This window comes from Bufo gargarizans, chromosome 4, assembly GCF_014858855.1.
Source record: "Bufo gargarizans isolate SCDJY-AF-19 chromosome 4, ASM1485885v1, whole genome shotgun sequence".
Lineage (NCBI taxonomy): Eukaryota > Metazoa > Chordata > Amphibia > Anura > Bufonidae > Bufo > Bufo gargarizans.
The window spans coordinates 170,326,044-170,343,339 of record NC_058083.1 but is presented as its reverse complement, the minus strand read 5'-3'; the positions used below and the strand labels follow the sequence as shown (position 1 = coordinate 170,343,339).

The 17,296-nt window shown below is 43.3% G+C and overlaps 1 protein-coding gene across 1 annotated transcript in view; it reads left to right on the top strand.

Moving 5' to 3' along the window:
• KCNMB2 (potassium calcium-activated channel subfamily M regulatory beta subunit 2) overlaps positions 1-17,296 on the top strand; it is a 501,876-nt gene that overhangs the window by 42,725 nt on the left and 441,855 nt on the right. The gene's annotated exons all lie outside the window — the stretch shown is intronic.

Here is a 17,296-nt window from a genome sequence, read left to right as displayed (position 1 = left end):
ACTTTATTAAGATGCACCGCACCTTTAAATTTATTAACTTTCAACATGAGGTATTAGAAAATTTTATGGACCAAATACTCGAAGTTTAAAGATGAAATAGTCTAACTAAATTTAGACCAAAGCATCATTTAAATTAAATGTGTAGATTAAATAAAATATGCGATGTCCACAAAATCTCAGCCCGCAAGCCCACGTCAAGGGTCCTCATTACCTTGCGAGTCCCTACACTCCACTAATACAATAAATTCAAGTAATCTATCTAGAAAATAACAAAAAACTAACGAGCCCAGAAGATTTCAAAAACTGCCACGAATAGCGTCCCTCTGCCATGGCAAGGACCCCTCTGGGCTGTGAAAGTAGTCTGCAAAGAGTTCACGAACTGCAATGCCTGCAGTCCCTGGTCGTCTATGCAGGGTCCTTTCCAAGCCCAAATCTGAAGACGTTGGAAGATCTTCCAAGTCTACAGAAGAGGAAGCCTCGTGAATCCTGGTGAAGTTGTGCAGAACAACACAAGCTTGAATCACCAGGGTAGCATTCTCCGGATCCATCTGTATGGATGACAAAAACACCCTCCACTTGCTAGAGAGTATCCCGAAAGCGCACTCCACATACCGACGGGCACGAGTCAACCGGTAGTTGAAGATACGCCTCCTGACATCCAAACCACGCTTTGGAAAGGGCCGCATAACATGTGGAGTCAATGCAAACCCTTCATCCGCCACGATGACAAATGGAGCCGGCGGACGGGCATATCCGGGCAGTGTTCTGGACTCGGGCAGGGCAAGCTGGTTGGCAAGAAGCCGCTCACCCATTCTAGAAGCACTAAAGATGCGAGCATCCGCAGTGCTTCCATAGGACCCAATATCTACCATTATAAACCGGTAGTTACTGTCAGCAACAGCCATCAGCACTACCGAGAAAAACTGTTTATAATTGAAGAAACGGCTCCCTGAGTGTGGCGGCTTCTTCACACGGATGTGCTTGCCATCCATTGCCCCGATGCAGTTTGGGAACTGCGCTGAATTTTGAAAGCCCTCAGCGATCCGAAGCCAATCGTCCACCTTGGGTTGCGGCATCACCGTCTCTCGGAGCTGCTGCCAGATGACCTGGCAAGTGTGTCGAACAATTCTCGAGATCGTGGAGGTTCCTAATAGAAACTCGAAATGCAGGGATGCAAACGAGTTCCCAGTGGCAAGGAATCTGTTGTGAGAAAAAAATAAAAATAAGTAACGGAACAACAGAGTCTGGATTCCTTAACAACGTTCTATACACTACATTATTTTAAACCACACTATGTCTAGTGGAGCGTAACCTATGGGAAGGGCCTCTCTGTGTGCGGCCACACCCATTGTAAATTCAAGGGTTAACAAATATACACCCTAGACTTTACATAGCATTGCTCTGCCAAAAGCACACAATTCAAGCAACAGGCGGCATGGAATTAATTCATGCATTGTCTAGTAAATGGTTAAAAACCAAAAGGCCCAACCATATTGTACCACAGTATTCCTGCAAAATTGTCTGGTGTGCTTTTGGCAGTAAAGTAGCCAAATGATGGATGACCAGTCGCACCTCTGTCTGAAAACGGCTTGCCAACTCTGCAACATGTCCATGGATGCTTAAACTAAATTATATTGGCAATGGGGAATACAAACCATACCAGAGCATCATTTGGGGTAAGGGCAGTACTAACACTAAATTTTAACATAAACACTGTTTCTACCCTTTGGAAAATGCAGATAGTCATGTGCAAGGTAAGAAATCTGCGAGCAATAGCCATTATGTGAACATTAAATCTGAGGGGTTGGCAGCAGCACAATCCCCTAAAAAAGTGAACAGACTGGGATATAGACTTCTAATAGGGTGGTACACGCTGCTAGCGAACCTGACAGAGTGACCCAATTCGTTCACACACTCCTAAACACAAACGAATACACCTGTATTTGTGGCAAATTGTCTAGAAGCCAAAAAAGGCATGTAACAGCCTGCAGTAACATGGCTGAGTGACTGACTAAAAACACAATTTTAAACAAACTACAGGCGAATGGCGACGAATCATGGAGTGTCTGGAGCCCTTTATAGATGAACACACGTTTTAAAGCTGCTAAAATAAACCTAACCCCAAAAAAAAGAATCATATGTCGCAGGTTTTCAAGAGGTTAAATCAAAACAAAAACACCCCCCAAGAAAAATAGGATTTAAAAAGAAGGGGACTTCAGGAAACAGTAGCACATGTTTCACAGCAGCCATTTTCTAGCACATGTTCCCCCTGACACAAGCAGTGCACATTACTGGTGAAACTTAACAAGTACTATACTGCTTACCTCAACGTGACGATGAGCCTTTCCTCAGGTGAAATGCTGCGCCTCATATTGGTGTCCATAAAGGTAAGGACAGTACGTAGAGACGACAGCAAGCGATCAAAGGTACCCACTGACATCCGACAGAAGGCAAAGAACTTCTCTGGATGCAGCCGCAGATCTTGGTAAAGGGTATGGAAGTGTCCTTTCCGGTAGCGTTTGGAAACAATCGGATGGACCCAAAAACGTCGCCTTCTAGTCGGTTCATCATTCAACAAAGGAGGGCGCGGACCCCATTGCCGAGAAACGAGCCAATGCACTAAGACCTCTTCCTCTGAATCAGACATGGTGAAAGAGCAGCCAAAATAACCTCTGTACTCTGGAAAGACTACAGAAAATGGCCACAAATGCATACTCAGGTGCCCCTGATTTATACCAGTATCCTGGGTGGAGATAGTAAAATGCCATTTTTTTCACCATTCTTGGATTTTTGACGGGACGCAAAAAAAACGGTAACACGGACACACGGAAGCGCAACGGAAGCAAAAACGGCCACGGAACAACGGAACCACGTTTTGCGGGACGCAAAAAAATACTGTCGTGTGCATGAGGCCTTAGAGAAGAGGAGTGTGATCCTGGAACAGAGTGCTGCTGAGGCTCTGTGAGTGTGGTCTCAGCCGGGCTAGGCTGAGGGACCATGAGGCTGGGAGATAGCCTGAAGTTTTGTGGAACGCAGTGACGCCTGTGGAACAAGGTTCACAAGGTCAGAGTCGGGAGGACTGCTGGACCACAATCCCCAACGGTACTCGTATTGACACAGCCTGTTTGGCTGAGAAAGCCTCATCTGATCACGGGTGTGAACTGTGTTATGTGTGAGACAGGGATACGTTATTTGTGTAATAGGTAGTGCCTAGGCGGGCATTTTTTTATTTTTTTTTGTTTGCTTTATTTATGCTGGTGTGTGAAGACTGCCAAATCAATGCACTGTTTGAACATTAATGACTTTGGAAGGAAGTTTGTGATGATCATTCCCTGTGAGAAAGACGATCCCTTACAACGTGTTAAATCACACACACACACACGCATATAAAAATGGCCTAATTATCCCAGAGAATGTACTCCACTGAAAAGGCATACTTAATAATTGCCTCTTAAACTGGGCCTGTCAGCAATGGAGAAGAAGATGCCTTATATCTCTACACCTCTACTCCGTCATCATTATCGTCACCCGGAGTTAAGGGACCCTCAAAGAGATGCCCTGCCTAGGAGAAAAACTGAGGAAGCCCCCCAAGTGATCCTTTATGGACCCCTCCCCCTGAAGAATATGTGCCCTTAAATTTCTGGATTTGTTGCCAGTTCAGGAATCCAGATTGATTGTGCAGGCTTCAGAGAAGTAGATTTTCAAAATCTTTTTCTCTTAAGATTTCATAAATTTGATGATGGCCCAAACAACTTTATACGCCGAACAATTTATAACCCAGAATTCCCACATCCTCGTATGCTAGACCCCTTGGTTGAACCCCTGTAAATGCAAATAGATCTGATTACGTTTTTGGTGCACATGCTGCATATCTGGTCTTGTTAAAAAGCCAAATATTAAATATTGGAGTTCTGACATTTTGTACCAGACTCCAATTTACAATATGGTCATGTCCGGCAAAAGATTTTAATCTATTTTGAAATTTTTGTATTACAATGATAATGCACAGTGCCAACCCCCCCCCCCCCCCCGCCCCCCCCCCCCCCAATCTATTTAAAATTAGACCTATCCGGTACCACTTTAACTTCTAATTGCATAGGTGAAAAGGATATTTGCATAGATGAGTCCCTTGTACATTTTAATGGAGGGTCAAAATTTCAGCAGGACAGATACAGCTGAGCTACACTTGATGGTTAACGCGTTAAGTAAAGAATGGCAAGAAAAAGATAACTAACTTCAATGGATTTCAATGGCTTTTGTCACGAGATAACCAAGATAACACTGTGACATATATTATCAGAGTCAAGTTTTACCTGCCCATCAAGCGGGCAAGGTATGGTATTAAAATGTACAAGCTGTGCAAGAGTACCTCCAGGTACACCCAAAGGTTCTGGTTTATGAACGTAAAGACTCCTGGATTGAACCCCCAGAATATTGCCCAGGCTTAGGAGTTAGTGAAAAAATTGCGTGGGACTTAATTCACCCACTATTGGATAAGGGTTACAACCTCTAGGTGGATAACTATTATACCGTATCAGTATCCCCATATTCATGTCCCTAATATGTCCCTATCAGAGGAACTGTGGATTGCGGCACAGCACGGAAAAATTGGAGAGGCCTCTCTAGATCCCTGGTAGATCAACTTCTCAGAAAATGCAACAGTAGGGCTCTCCATCATGAGAACATGCCGACAAGAGGGATGTCCTTGTACTGATCACCATTCCCACTAACACCAGTTCCTCTGCCCCTGTATGAGGTACCACTACCACTGCCCCCAAACTAGACTGTATCCTAGACTACAACAGGCATATGTACAGGGTTGATCTTTCAGATCAAGTTCTAAAACCATACAGTGCCACTCGAAAAAATAAGGTGTGGTACATAAAGCTGGCTATGCACATTGTACAGATGGCACTGTACAATGTGTATGTGTTAAATCGATCTGCAGGCTACACAGGAAATTTCCCTTAGTTCCAAGAGGTTGTCATCAAGGCCCTTATTTTCCAAAATCAGGATGGGGAGGGACCTAGAGGAAGTCATGTGCCTGTGTTGTACCAGGGCAAAATTTCCCTGGTGAAATCCCCCCAAACAGGGAGGAAGGGAAGGACCCAAAAGATGCAGGGTTTGTTATAAAAGGGTATATAAAAGGACATTACTGAGAAACCTGGCCTCTGCATAAAAGATTGTTTCCAAAATGGGGTCACTTCTTGGGGTTTTCAATTTCTGGGGACCTCAGGAATGTTTTACATGCTACATGGCCCCTAGAATCCATGTCTGCTTTCTCAGCCTTACCATGCGCCCAATATTTGGAGTGCTTTTGGAAACTGTAGAATTAGGGTAATAACATTTGAGGTTTGTTTTGCTGTTATCCCTTGCTGTTTTACTGGAAAAAATGATTAAAATAAAAAATCTACCAAAAAAGTTACATTTTTAAATTTCACCTCCATTTTGCATTAATTCCTGTGAAACACCTAAGGCCCCATGCACACGGCCGTTGTTCACGGCCGTGTGCGGGCCGTGGAACCGCGGCCTGGATCCCTCCTGAGAGCAGGAGCGCACGGCGTCACTGGTTGCTATGACGCCGTGCGCTCCCTGCTGCCGGCACAGTACAGTAATACACTGGTATAGATCATACCAGTGTATTACTGTATTGCGGCGGCAGCAGGGAGCGCACGGCGTCATAGCAACCAGTGACGCCGTGCGCTCCTGCTCTCAGGAGGGATCCAGGCCGCGGTTCCACGGTCCGCACACGGCCGTGAACAACGGCCGTGTGCATGGGGCCTAAAGGAAACATTTTTGAATATCTTAAGGTGTGTCGTTTCTAACATGGGGTTACTTTTGGGTGGTTTATGTCATGTAACTGACTTAATAACTGAATTGATCCTTAAAAAAGTTGGTTTGGGAAATTTTGTTGAAAAGTTTACAATTTGCTTCTAAAATTCAAAGCCTTCTAATGTCCTAAAAAATAAAATTACATTTTCAAAATGGTGCAAACATAAACATATGGGAAATGTAAAGTAACAACTTTTTTGAGGTATCACTATCTGCCTTAAAGCAGAAAAATGAACATTTTGAAAATTATGAATTTTTGGTAAATTGAATTATATTAATATATTAACTTAAATGTACCATTATCATGAAGTACAATGTATCACAAGAATTACTTGGATAAGTTAAAGTGTTCCAAAACTATTACCACATAAAGTGACACATCAGATTTGCAAAAAATGGCCAGAAGTTGAACCAATGTAAGGAAATATTTTTACACCAAAAGAGTTTAGCTACTTGTTCAAGCTTGGAACAAACTACCAGCAGATGTGGTTGGGAAACCAACAGTAAGTGAATTTAAGTGAATGCCTGGGTAATACATATGTCTATCCTAAGATAAGTAATAATATAAGACCAGACTAGATGGAACATGTGGTCTTTTTCTGCTGTCAATCTTCTATGTTTCTATATAAGACATTTCAGCTCTCTTTCTAAAGGTAACAGTAGGCGAGCTAAGAACAATCTTCCAAGTACGGTGGTCAGCATTTGAGACCTGCCTTTCCAGCAGAAACAATCTATTATGGAACAGTTTTTCAGATACTTGAGGTTCCCTGTTTTAGTGTCCCCAAAGTCTTAATAATGTAAATTACTTTAATATATAACAGTGATTTAAAGAGGAAGACTAATTACTTTTATATATAGTAATCTCTCAGGAGCTCGAGGCATTCTATTTCATTATACAGCAGCCGGAGGCTTTCTATTTCAATATACTGCAGTTTATCAGCAAGGACAAGTTCAGGTGGAGGATCACTACTTGAAAAACCTCTAAGTAAGTATGCATTCATTTATTGCTTCATATATATTGGCAGCACAGTGGCTCAGTGGTTCAAATTCCACAAAGGACAACATCTGCATGGTGTTTATATGTTCTCCCCGTGTTTGCATGGGATTCCTCTGGGTACTCCAGTTTCCTCCCATACTCCAAATACATAGTAATAGGGAACTTATAGTGATAATAATGTTTGGAAAGCACTGCGGAATACTTCAGCACTATGTGAGTAAAATAAATGATAAATAAATATACATTGAAAGAAAAAGTAAGTGAACCCATTGCAATTTGCAGCATTAATTAAATAAGGCTACTTTCACACTTGCGTTCGGTGCGGATCCGTCTGGCATCTGCACAGATGGATCCGCACCTATAATGAAAACGCTTGCATCCGTTCAGAACAGATCCGTCTGCATAACAGCTTTTTCAGATCTGAGTTTTCACATTGTAAAAAAACTCAGATCCGACAGTATATTCTAACACAGAGGTGTTTGCATGGTGATGGGGACGCTTCAAGTTAGAATATACTAAGAACTGTGTACATGACTGCCCCCTGCTGCCTGGCAGCACCTGAGGGGTTAATTGTGCTGATCACAGCCCCCTGTAAGAGATCGAGTACTGCCAGGCAGCAGGGGGCAGTCATGTACACAGTTCTTAGTATATTCTCTAGGGGGCTGTGATCAGCACAATTAACCCCTCAGGTGCTGCACCTGAGGGGTTAATTGTGCATATCATAGCCCCCTGTAAGAGATCAGGTGCCGCCAGGCAGCAGGGGCCAGACACTCCTCCCTCCCCAGTTTTAAATTTATTGGTGGCCAGTGCGGCCCCCCCTCCCTCCCCAGTATTAAATTCATTGGTAGCCAGTGCAGCCCCCCTTCCCTCCCTCCCTAGTATTAAATTCATTGGTGGCCAGTGCAGCCCCCTCCCTCCCTCCCTCCCCAGTATTAAATTCATTGGTGGCCAGTGCAGACCCCCTTCCCTCCCTCCCCTGTATTAAATTCATTGGTGGCCAATGGGGACGGAGGGGGGTCTGGCCCCTGCTTCTGGTAGGGGGGTGATTTTAATTAGGGGGGGGAGAGGGGAGGCCGCACTGGCAACCAATGAATTTTATACAGGGGAGGGAGGGGGGTCTGCACTGGCCACCAATTAATTTAATACTGGGGAGGGGGGGCAGCACTGGCCACCAATGTATTTAATACTGGGGAGGGAGGGGGGGCCGCACTGGCCACCAATGAATTTAAAACTGGAGAGGGAGGGGGATCCGCATCCACTCAGAATGCGTTGGGGCTGTACGGATCAGTTCGGGGACGCTTGTGAGAGCCTTCAAACGGAACTCACAAGCGGAACCCTGAACGCAAGTGTGAAAGTAGCCTAATAAAATGTGGTTTGATTGTGATCTAACCCACAATTATAGAAGAAATTAAACTAACAACATACAAACAGTTGCATCGTACCTGACTTTTAATGAGCACATTAAATAAACATCCAAAGCAAAGGGAGAATGATGAAGAGAATCCTTGAATTTAATAACCTGTAGAACCCTCTAGCATCAATCACCTCCACCAAATGTTTACCTTGCAAACCCAGCCCTCTTCAGGTCATAGAACAACATGTTATCGGGCTAAGGTCAGGATTCCACTACACTCGTTTTTTGTATTACTATGAAAAAAATTTAGGCATCTTAAAATAAGACATAAGTAATATAACAATACTAGTTTATGTAAACTAGACTCTCTCCTTGAAGTGTATTTCAGTTAGTGTAGCCATTAATGGTCAGAAATGAATAAAAGGATGCAGCAATAGCAATGATACTTATCTTTTATATTTTTATTTGTGAAAGTGGGGTTGCTATGAATTTTTTATTCTTTTATTAGTTTTTATATTTTAATTGTTTTAAACTTTTATTTTAGCCCCTCTATGGTGTTTGAACATGCAATCATTGGATCATTTATACAGCTGACTACAATGAAATAGTATTATAGGCTATTGCAGGGCTTAATAGGTTTCAAAAACCCAGGCTGTAATGGTAACCAGAACAGCTCCCACAATCTTGTCTAAACAGAACGTTTAGGTCATTGGAGGGAGCATCCTCCTTTGAAATGACCTGTAAAATATCTGTGATGGGAGTAGTCTCTGATCACAGACACTGCTGGCACATGGCCATGCCAGCCATGGCACCCTCTCCGTTCCTGAGCCAATGCCATGGTTAGGCTGGGGATACATGACGACAAAAGGGTACACCTACAATGTGACATGTGTTGCACGACATTCATGTTGCACCAATGTCGTGTGACATTTCTTATAATGATAGTCAATAGTGTCGCACTGTGGCCTGCAACATGCTGCGACACCAACTTTGATGGAGTTTTTGCTACTGTTGTGTCATAGTCATAGGATGTCGCAAGTCACAGTGCCATGCTATCATTTTTTTAAAAGTTGCTTAACTTTCCTACAAAAAGTCACATGACATACCGTGTATCACTGTGTAGACCTAGCCTTAAAGACTCAACATTTATGCCACATGTTGAGAAGGTGTTAAAAGTGCTTTCACACATTGTTTTGCATGGTGAATCTAAGAGAAATATTGGGAGGATTTAGGATAGACATATAGTAGCATCCCTCACCCATAGGATCCATCCTATATTTAAAAAAAAAAAAACTTTTATACTGCATATCTGTATATCTTAATATTGTAGGAGATAATGCTATTCCATGCTATAGAAAAGGGGTATGCTGATGTATACTAGCCAGATGGTGGCTAATAGGACACTCTTTTGGCCTCTGTTGGGTGAATGGATATGTTTCACATTTGTGCTGGTCGTTTTCCCGACACATGCGGAAAATAGGCACTGAAAGATGCAGCGTGAAAGTAGCCTTATTTTGCTCCCCTAATTTTATGACCTACCCAAGAAAATGTTGATAAATACAAAGATGTGTACTCTGTATATAATTTGAGAATGCCTGTTGGAAACCTTCTTTTTGTAGATAATACTACAGCATGTGTGCCATTTTCTTTTGTCTGTGTCAAATGCATTCGTGATACTATTGATTTGAGTCCTGTTGTTTTCAATTTGGTAAAAATTCAAGAAGAATAACAAAATGTTGTTAATGGGGTTTGTATGTTAGGCACAGAAACCAATAAAAATCTGTTACAGTCTCGAGGTACCTGACTCATATTAATTGATTGTCTAGCAAAACAAATAAACAGATAGCTTACTAATAGCATCTTCTATCTTACCGTTGAAAGCATTTTTGATTGTCAAAATGGGAGGTAATGAGGCTGTTTCAGAGCTCGCCATTCGCTAGAAATAACAGAGAAGGCTCATTTTTTGTTAATGAATTTGTTTTTTTTTTAGCGCTTGGAGTTTTCTGTAGCAAAGTAATTTTAGATATAAATTGAATATGTTTTGATCCATGCTGTTTAAAAATGACCAACTGTGCAAATACAAAGAGAATAAGGATCTGTTACCTGTCTCATATTCTTGGCTGTAGGTCACTCAAGAGGGAGGAATAAAATGAACTTTTGTTCATGCTATCAATCCCCCCTCCTTCTTATCAAATGAATACTTTGCACAAAACTTTGTCACCACACAAAAAAGCATAAAAAAAGTTTAAAGATTCTATATTGTCCCTATTGTGGGTGTATCCATCTTTCAGCATAAAATCCATTGACCGCTTCTCTAAAAATACCCTTACACAAATCACTTATAGTGATAACGATTATTCCTAGAGAAGAATATTTAATATACTGTATTTTTGATAGATGGAACACATATCCTTCAGTCTGAAATTGCATTTTCAGCCATTGAATGCTACCATAAACCGTTCCAATTAGTTCTACAAAAAAAAAAACATGTAGCTGATTAATGCACTATATACTTTTTTTTAAATTGTGGTGGATGATCAAATATTGTATGACCTCTGTTTCATTGTTTTTGAGAGCACACGCTCTTTTTGATGAACAGTAGATACATGTGTCATAGATGAACTTTTTGACAATTCAATCAATTCATTTTACATTGCTTTTTTGTGTAAGGCTCTACTTGACAATAAAAGCATTGTCAGAAAGTAAATTTGTTGACCATGTACCAATGTACCATGTGTCAAAATTTTGGCTAGGAAAGGTGCAAAATGTCCCAAAACTCCCAGCAGTGACAACCTGGCATTATTTGAGGGACGTAGATGGGAAGATATTAGTAGGCTATGTTTCTCAAGTGCATGGTACCAAACAGGTGGCAAAGCAACACTGTCTTGCCAGAATACTGTGTCCCTTCATAGAAATGTCTCCATGATTTAGAAGTGGTGTTCTATAGCTAGTTAGATCATGTAATCCTAGAGATTATAGATGAGTGAATTGAAAATGACTTAGTGGAATTCGATCCGAATTTCAGAAAAACTTTGATTCGCAGCGAATTTCCTAACATTTTGTGGTAACGAATCGCAATTTTCCTATAATGGCGGCTAAACGTGTGAGGACTGAGGACATGGGGCATGGAACTCCGGGAAGGCGGGATCACCCAGATTGACATGCCAATCGGCAGCAAGCCAGCCCTGTGATGTCACAGCCCTATAAATACGGCAGCCATTTTAGATTCTGCCATTTTCCAGCATTCAGAGTGCAGGGACAGGCGTGTGAAGGCGCTAGGGACAGCTATTAGAAAATCCTCTATGAAAAAATAAAACTGAAAAAATGATTTATAGGTGCAGAAAAAGGAGAGAGGGTAATTATTTCACAGCATCTTAGTGCAGGGAGAGATGCCAGAAGGCGCTAAGGACATTGATAGGAAAGTGATTTACAAGTGCAGGGAACGATTATTTGGGGATCAAATAGTCATTAGACAGCTCTGTCATTCCAGCTTTTTGTTATTGGGCTGCAAGTGTTATGTTGGAAAGCCTTTAGTGGCTTATATCTTAGTATCTTATTCAGTATGACAAGAAAAATATATAAGCATTTCACTTCTGCAGTTATTTCTGTTGAAAGCGAATAGGGGCGTATTACAGTACAACAAGAAAAATATATACGCACTGCACTGTTGCAGTTATTTCTGTTGAAAGCGTATAGGGGCATATTTCAGTACAGAAAAATATATAGGCATTTCAATATTTAATTGTTTTCTGGTTAAAGCACATAGTGGCCTATTTCATTCCAACAAGAAATATATATTCTCAGGTCACTGCAGTTATTTCGGGTGAAAGCGTAAAGGGGCGTACTTCATAAAAAAAAAAGATAAATCTTTTTGCACTGCACTGTTGCAGTTATTGCTGTTTAAAAGCGTATAGGGGTGTATTACAGTAAAAAAAAAAGAAAAATATATATGCACTGTTGCAGTTATTTCTGTTGAAAGCGTATAGAGTTGCATTTCAGTAAAAAAAGACAAATATATATATACGCACTGCACTGTTGCAGTTATTTCTGGTAAAAGCGTATAGGGGCATATTATAGTAAAAAAAGAAAAATATATACGCACTGCACTGTTGCATTTATTTCTGTTGAAAGTGTATAGGGTTGCATTTCTGTAAAAAAAAATAGAAAAATATATATACGCACTGCACTGTTGCAGTTATTTCTGGTGAAAGCGTGTAGGGTCGTATTACAGTAAAAGAAGACAAATATATATACTGTGAGACAGTGACAGGTCTCACACAGGTTAGAGGCAAGGAAGGGGTGGATTGTGCGGTCCACACCCCTATTCCACCACAGGTGAGACCAGCTGGAGGTACTCAGGCTGGCATAAAGCACCTCCCAGGGTGTCAGCAAGGGGGGAGTGTGTTACCTGTGGACAGAGGCCTGGAGGCTCTGTCAGTGTGGTCTCAGCTGGGCCAGGCTGAGGGACCACAAGGCTGGGAGATAGCCTGGAGTTGGGGGACAAAGAGATGCCTGGGAAGGTCGCAGGGCCATAGTCAGGCGGACTAGTGAGCCACAATCCCCCACAAGAGACACTGGATTGGAGACAGTGGACGTACTGTGCTCTGTACAGCCAGGAGGCTGTGGAACATTGGCTGAGAAAGCTGCATGTGATCACAGGGTGTGAACAGTGACTTAGGTGAGTCAGGAATATTGTGTTTAGTTAGAGCCTGGACAGGCGAGTGTTTATTGTTTTGTTTTTGCTGGTGTGCCACAATAAATGCACTGTTTGGACCTGAAACCTGGTGTCCTGAAGCCGTATCTGTGGATGATCCCCTGAAAGAAAGCTACCCCTCACAATTGGTGTCAGATGCGGGCAAGAGGGCATCAAGGCACCTGCGGGTACCAGCACGCATTGTCTGTGCGGAGTGCTGTGAAAATTGCGGTACGGTGATGTAAAGTATTGCTAGCGGCATGCATCCGGGTTGAACAGTAAAGGCAAAGTGTTGCTGGGAGCAACGACAAAGCAGAACGAGCAGGTGCTGCTGTAAGGCTGGGTGAAGCTTAAAGAGCCAGTAGCCCTAATTTACATTGACTGACCTGTGGAAAATTTGGGGTCAAAATGGCGACCTGGGTGAAAGATGGTCCGGTGTGTCGGAAAGTTCTCATACCGTGATGTCTTCTGGGGGAAGTGGCCTGGTTTGGCGGAAAACCAAGGCCACAGAGAAAGTAATAAAGCAGCTGGTGAAGGAAACAAATTCCTTGTTGAGGAAGCCGAGTGCTGCACTTGGAGAGGCTGCTCTGAACTTACCTGAGAGTTGAGTGCTGGAGGAAAATATTCATGCCGTTGCCAGGGGCATCTGATGGGAACAGAGTGAGATGGAGAGCGGTGCGACTCTCAGGAGTTCTAGTATTCCCTGCCAGTGGGTACAGAGTCCTAAAGTGTGCTACTGGAGTGACCGTCTGGAAGGAGACTGGAGTCAAGGTGTTTCCGATGGCAAAGACTGCACTGAGGAGCCTGTGTGTGTTCAGGTAATCAGGAACCAAGGGCTGGAGGTTCCCAACATCCCGGAGAAGGAAGATGACTGCTTGTGGAGACGTGCATACAGCACTTGGGAGCGCCAAATCGGTGACGGCTGTGGGTAAGAGCGTTCCAGTTGTTTCTTATACAGCAGTTAAAGTGACAGGGAGCAGGGCTCTGGAGGTTGGGCATGTTGCTGACCAGTGCCATAATGCCTCAGAAGCCCTTTGCTCTGGTATGAGTAAGCAGCAGTTGCTATCTGCCGAGCCATTCGGTGTAAAAACACCAGGACTAGAGACTGCTACACAAATGTGTGACCTTGTGGAGAAGGGCAGTCCAGTCCAGGAGTTGTTGGTTGCAGAGAGCCAGGTAATCCTGGTACCTGCTAGCCGGGTGGCTGAGAACTATGTGCAGGACTTTCATGGGGATAGCATGAACTGTCCGATGGCTCTCCCTGAGAGTGAGACTCCAGTGCGATCTGGGACTTGTGAACTTTGTGATGCAGTTTCACGTACCGGTATACATGATGTGTTATTGGGCCGTGATATCGTTTTGTTGCTGTGGGGTAAGGTAGACACTTCTGCAGATAGTGACAAAACTGCAGAACCTGTACCTGTCCCTTTAAGTGAAGATCTAAGGGACATTGCACATTGACCTTCATGGGGAAAGAATATTGACCATTGAAAACAATGGTTATGGTGCCAAGAGTGTGGAAATGCATAATGAAAATATGATGTCATATGAAATATGTGGTGACAGTGATATACCTTTTCCATTGCAGGATGTGGTCAGGGAAATAGCGCTCCTTGGGGTAAAAATTTTAAAGAATGCGGAAATGCTGATAAATGTTGAGAGCACACAGCTGGGGGAACCCACTGTAGAAAATGTACAGGAAAAGGAGAGCTAGAGGGTGTACTACATGTAACAAAGGTGGATAAGCAGTTTCCACCGTGTTCTATGTTTACTAAGGAAGTGTCCAATGTAGCAACTCGGAGAGTGAGGCTGACATGTCAAAGTCTGGTAAAACAAAGGTGGTTGCTAGTGGCAACCAGGAGATGAACGTGTCTGACAAGATGAGTGGAAAGTCTGTGAGCTTGGTGTGTGAACAGAGAATACCTGGTGGTGGCTGTATGCTGGAAGGGGGTACAGAACTTGTGATGAATCATGGAGGGACCTCCGTGGAGGCCGCTGAGAGAGACCGGTATTAATGCTGAGAGAGAACCTGAGTTGGTGTTGGTGATGAACTGGGCTCTGCTGGCATTGTTGTGGCAAAACAAGGGGAAAACTATGGTTGATGGAGATGCCCTCTCACCAGCCTCCCGTGGTTATGCATGTGTTCACCCTCACAGGCTTGAACAAGGGAGGGGGTGGTGGTATGTGAGACAGTGACAGGTCTCACACAGGTTAGAGGCAAGGAAGGGGTGGATAGTGCGGTCCACACACCTATTCCACCACAGGTGAGACCAGCTGGAGGTACTCAGGTTTGCATAAGTCACCTCCCAGGGTGTCAGCAAGGGGGGAGTGTGTTACCTGTGGACAGAGGCCTGGAGGCTCTGTCAGTGTGGTCTCAACTGGGCAAGGCTGAGGGACCACAAGGCTGGGAGATAGTCTGGAGTTGGGGGACAAAGCGACACCTGGGAAGGTCGCAGGGCCATAGTCAGGCTGACTACTGAGCCCCAATCGCCCACAAGAAACACTGGATTGGAGACAGTGGGTGCACTGTGCTCTGTACAGCCAGGAGGCTGTGGGACATTGGCTGAGAAAGCCGCATGTGATCACAGGGTGTGAACGATGACTTAGGTGAGTCAGGAATATTGTGTTTAGTTAGAGCCTGGACGGGCGAGTGTTTATTTTGTTTTTTGCTGGTGTGCCACAATAAATGCACTGTTTGGACCTGAAACCTGGTGTCCTGAAGCCGTATCTGTGAGGATGATCCCCTTAAAGAAAGCTACCCCTCACAATATGCACTGCAAAAAAAAATAAAAAATAATATATAGTACAGACCAAAAGTTTGGACACACCTTCTCATTCAAAGAGTTTTCTTTATTTTCATGACTATGAAAATTGTAGATTCACACTGAAGGCATCAAAACTATGAATTAACACATGCGGAATTATGTACATAACAAAAAAGTGTGAAACAACTGAAAATATGTCATATTCTAGGTTCTTCAAAGTAGTCACCTTTTGCTTTGATTACTGCTTTGCACACTCTTAGCATTCTCTTGTTGAGCTTCAAGAGGTAGTCACCTGTAATGGTTTTCACTTCACAGGTGTGCCCTGTCAGGTTTAATAAGTGGGATTTCTTGCCTTATAAATGGGGTTGGGACCATCAGTTGCCTTGTGGAGAAGTCACGTGGAGACACAAAATTGGGAAAACTTTGAAAGTATCCCCAAATGCAGTCACAAAAACCATCAAGAGCTACAAAGAAACTGGCTCACATGTGGACCGCCCCAGGAAAGGAAGACCAAGAGTCACCTCTGCTGCGGAGGATAATTTCATCGGAGTCACCAGCCTCAGAAATCGCAGCAGACACATCTCTAGAACAACTGTTAAGAGGAGACTGCGTGAATCAGGCCTTCATGGTAGAATATCTGCTAGGAAACCACTGCTAAGGACAGGCAACAAGCAGAAGAGACTTGTTTGGGCTAAAGAACACAAGGAATGGACATTAGACCAGTGGAAATCTGTGCTTTGGTCTGATGAGTCCAAATTTGAGATCTTTGGTTCCAACCACCGTGTCTTTGTGCGACGCAGAAAAGGTGAATGGATGGACTCTACATGCCTGGTTTCCACCGTGAAGCATGGAGGAGGAGGTGTGATGGTGTGGGGGTGCTTTTCTGGTGACACTGTTGGGGATTTATTCAAAATTGAAGGCATACTGAACCAGCATGGCTACCACAGCATCTTGCAGCGGCATGCTATTCCATCCGGTTTGCGTTTAGCTGGATCATCATTTATTTTTCAACAGGACAATGACCCCAAACACACCTCCAGGCTGTGTAAGGGCTATTTGACCATGAAGGAGAGTGATGGGGTGCTGCGCCAGATGACCTGGCCTCCACAGTCACCGGACCTGAACCCAATCGAGATGGTTTGGGGTGAGCTGGACCGCAGAGTGAAGGCAAAAGGGCCAACAAGTGCTAAGCATCTCTGGGAACTCCATCAAGACTGTTGGAAGACCATTTCAGGTGACTACCTCTTGAAGCTCATCAAGAGTATGCAAAGCAGTAATCAAAGCAAAAGGTGGCTACTTTGAAGAACCTAGAATATGACATATTTTCAGTTGTTTGTTATGTATATAATTACGCATGTGTTAATTCATAGTTTTGATGCCTTCAGTGTGAATCTACAATTTTCATAGTCATGAAAATAAAGAAAACTCTTTGAATGAGAAGGTGTGTCCAAACTTTTGGTCTGTACTGTGTATATATATATGTATATATATATATATATATATATATATATATATATATATATATATATATATGCACCTACTCGGTGGTGTGGCAGTTTTTTTTCAATGTGCCAGAGGAGGTGAATGCCATACAGTGGCCTGGGAGAACCGTGGCTCTGATGTGGTGGTCCAGCCTACCGCAGCAATCGCTGCAT